The sequence below is a fragment of the Anguilla rostrata genome, chromosome 1 (assembly GCF_018555375.3).
Source record: "Anguilla rostrata isolate EN2019 chromosome 1, ASM1855537v3, whole genome shotgun sequence".
NCBI lineage: Eukaryota > Metazoa > Chordata > Actinopteri > Anguilliformes > Anguillidae > Anguilla > Anguilla rostrata.
Window position 1 is genome coordinate 35,051,608 of NC_057933.1, and position 3,957 is coordinate 35,055,564.

A 3,957-nucleotide genomic window follows, 5' to 3' on the forward strand; every position below is an offset into this window, starting at 1 on the left:
AAGAACTATTTGAGGAATAGCAACGGCGATGCTCGGAACAGCAACTTAGCCCTGTTAGCCATAAACAGCCGGAGGACCAAGGCTCTTGACATCCAGCACATCATTGATGCTTTCGCCTCCAACCACAACAACAGACAGATTGTGCATCTCTGAAAACGTCAATGGTGAGTGCTGATAATTTTTTTAAACTGGGCCTACGCTATTGGTTTGACTCCTGAGTACTGACTATATTTATTATATTGTGGGGATATCCCACAATATAAACACTGTACAACAGTTTGGAGACAGTTTGGAGACAGAAAATACATCGCAACTCATTTATTTAGCATTCAACAAAAGCCTCGTAATCCTTTTGTTTCCGGTAACCAGTGGTGGTTCTTTAATGCGCTGGGGCATTTCAATGTTTACTCGTTCAATATGGCTGGTAGTCTGTCAGCGCCTGCCAGCATTCATTAAAAATTGGTTCCAAAATCTAATTGTACTTGGTTAATTTCTGTGTGATTATAGCCTACTTCCTGGGTGAAAGGCGCCGGCCAAATGAGTGTGTATGTAAGTCTTTCAACTTTTGGCAAGCAGGTGACCTGAGGCTGCTCTCTAAATGGTTGCTTCAGATTTTCCATGGGACACTCCTACTTTTATTGGCAGCGAATTTGTATTCTTTTTATGTTTTTTGATCTAAAGTGATTGGACAATTCTCGACGCTATCTTTCATGTTCACGCCCGCCATTACTACAGATGCACGACTGTCACTCCTGCTCCATAGCTAGCTGACCGGTACTTTCAGGAGACGGCAACTTCAAGTAGAACCACGGAAATCAAAGAAAATTTGTTTTTTTCCAAAAACGCCCTTTCACAAGGTGTTCACTGGAAGAAAAAAAGAGGATACAGGAGCCTGGACCAGACCGACCCATTTTACAAATTCAGCAGCAGGTAAGTGATCGAGGACGAGCATACACCCGGGGCTTCTCCCGCTCTTGTTATGACAAACGGAGTTGGCTAGCTGGATGTGGTGTAAGTAATGCCTTTTATTGCTTTCCCTGTTTGCTATTTCAAAGTGTCGGCACCGAAGCGTTGTGGACAACGACGGGGGTACAAGACCTATAACATCTTTCTGAAAAATGTGAACGGCACGAAAGTAGCGGCATCTGTCTAGACAATAGTATGAGACTAAATTTTTTTGGCAGGCTAAGCATTGCTGAACAGCTAGGTGAAGGCTACAGGATTGGCATTAGAAGGCACAACGAAGAGATGACAAAATCGACACATCCTGTCCAGAATAATAGACTGTGTGAAATTTTGTGGAGCCTTTGAGTTGGCTTTGCGTGGCCACAATGAGAGTGAGAGCTCCGATAATCCTGGGATTTTACGTGGGTTGGTGAATTTTGTTGCCTCCTTTAAACTTCATAATTCACATATTCACATTTTGTCCAGCAGATGGCAGCAGAAGGCTCTATAAATGACATTGGAGTTAGCTAATATTTTTCTACTCTTTTTATGACTTCATAGAATGTAACAGTGGCAGTAAAAATGACTTTAGTAGTTCCATATTTAGAAATTGAGCTGTTGCCTGTTGGTAGCTTTAGGTGATGTAGATGAAATGGGCATTTTGTCATCTCTACATATTATTTTATATTATTAAGGAGGGCAAAATATGTTCAAGTAGTGCTACTGGCCAGTGTTTAGGCAACATTAGTGTGTTTTGTTGTTTTTATTTAATTTTATTTGCTGAGCTATGAAGTGCTGCTTCAGTTTGTTTGTCCCTCCCAATCACCATCCGTCACTGCCTGTAACTCCTGCAATATTATATTTATTGTTATTGAGCCTCCTGTTTTCGTTTTGACATAGAAGTGGTCATGCTGTTGGTCTTTTAATTCAGTAGGCCTAATTAATTTCGGTAAGGCCGGAGTACAATTTGTTCAACTCCTGTTAAAGCCTTGCTTCTGTTGTGTTTGATTTATTTGACTTAAATAAACAGTGTATGTTTAGGTATTGACTGTTATGTGATGTGAATGACCTACTAGTGGACATTGGATTCATGTTTTGTGTATATTTATTTTTCGGTTGAAAAGCATGCATTCTGCTTGGTGCGTGCTGGGTGGTGATATGTTGTGCATATTGGGCTGTTGCTTGGTTTGTTTGTTTATTGCTCTGCTGTAGCCTGTTGACGCTTGCTCAGAGTCCATGTCTATATTAGATCTATCTATTGTGTGTAGTACATGTGAATCAACAGAAGTGTTTGTAGTAGGCATATAACACTTTCGAGTGCTTCGGGGCCATGCCTAGCCTTGCATATGCATGTATTTACTACAAATTCCAGAGCACCACCACTAATAATATTAAGTCCCCTGTAGCACCTGCAAGGAAAAATCTCTGGCGCCGCCCCTGGTGGGCCTCCTTGCTCGGACACGCTTTTTCAGTTCAGTCCACACATTTTCTATGGGATTCAGGTCAGGGTTTTGTGATGGCCACTCCAACACTTTCACTTTGTTGTCTTTAAACCATTTTGTTACAACTTTAGAGGTATGCTTAAGATCATTGTCCTGCAGGAAACCCAGTTGCAACCAAGTTTTAACTTTCTAGCTGATGTCTTGAGGTTTTGCTTCAGTATTTCTAGATAATCCTCCTTCCTCATGATGCCATCTATTTTCTGAAGTGCACTAGTCCCTTTTCCAGCAAAACACCCCCACAACATGATACTAACATCCCATGCTTCACAGTTCCTGGACCTTTAAAGTGTTATTTGAATTAACTGGCTTTATTTAGATTCTCCCTGTCTGTTTGGACACTCGAGGCGCCGCTAAGAGGGGGTGGGCCTGGTTAGAGAAAAGGCTGTAAGCTAATCAGGAACTATCATTCTCTCACATTTATATGAAATCTATTAAATGTTTGTGTGTAATACATTTCATTTGTGTGCATAACAGGTTTTACATTTGAGACATGATAGTGTGTGCAAGAGGAATGATTGTATATGAGAGAGTATGATGGTACATGTGAGGGTATGATGGTGTATGTGAGAGAGTATGAAGATGTGTGAAAGAATATCATGATGTGTGTTGGAGAGTATAATGGTGTTTGTGGAGAGTATGATGGCATGTGTGAGAGAGTATAATGGTGTGTGTGAGAGAATATAATGGCATGTGTGAGAGACTATCATGGGGTGTGTGAGAGTATAATTATGTGTGTGAGAGAGCATAATGATGTGTGTGAGAGTATAATAGTCTGTGTGTGAGCGTATAATGGTGTATGTGAGAGAGTATGATGGTGTGTGTCCGTGTGTGTGTGTGTGTGTGAGAAAGAGAGAGGGAGAGAGAGAAACAGAATATAACAGTGTGTGTATGATTTATGGCCTCATACTTTCATTCTTAATTGCATGCATAGCTATTTTGGACATAATGTGGCTTAAGAGGGTAAATAATCCCTATAAACATGAAAAGCACCTAATTAAGAAAGCTAACAGCTTGTTAAAATTCTGAGATTGCGATTGTGGTTGTAACGAAAACAAGCATACAAAGTGGTTCCCTAGGACCATGTTTGAGAACCCACCCACCCCTCACAAAAATCTTCCATTGACACAAGTTAATGAGTTTAGCTTCCCTTGAATTCAGACCCAGAGGACTGGACTCTTAACCTCAAGCAGCCATCTGCATGTGCGTCTATGTCTGCGCAGACAGACCAGCGGTGACACCAGTAGTGGCTCAAGGTCCAGCAGCATTAGTATTCATCACATCTGCAAGGCTGAAACTCAGGATAGCCTAGGCCTCCTAATTAGTGCCGACTGGATATCTCCAGGCATCCTCTCTGTTGGCCTGTATGAAACTGCTGCACCATCTCCATTGCTGTCAGCTCCAACTCTACCATTCAGCTCTTCTTTACTCAAATCTCTTTTGAAAGAAGAGCTTGAAGATTCAGAGAACCTGAATGCTTCTGCCTGCAGCCATACTGTCCTAACACCAAACA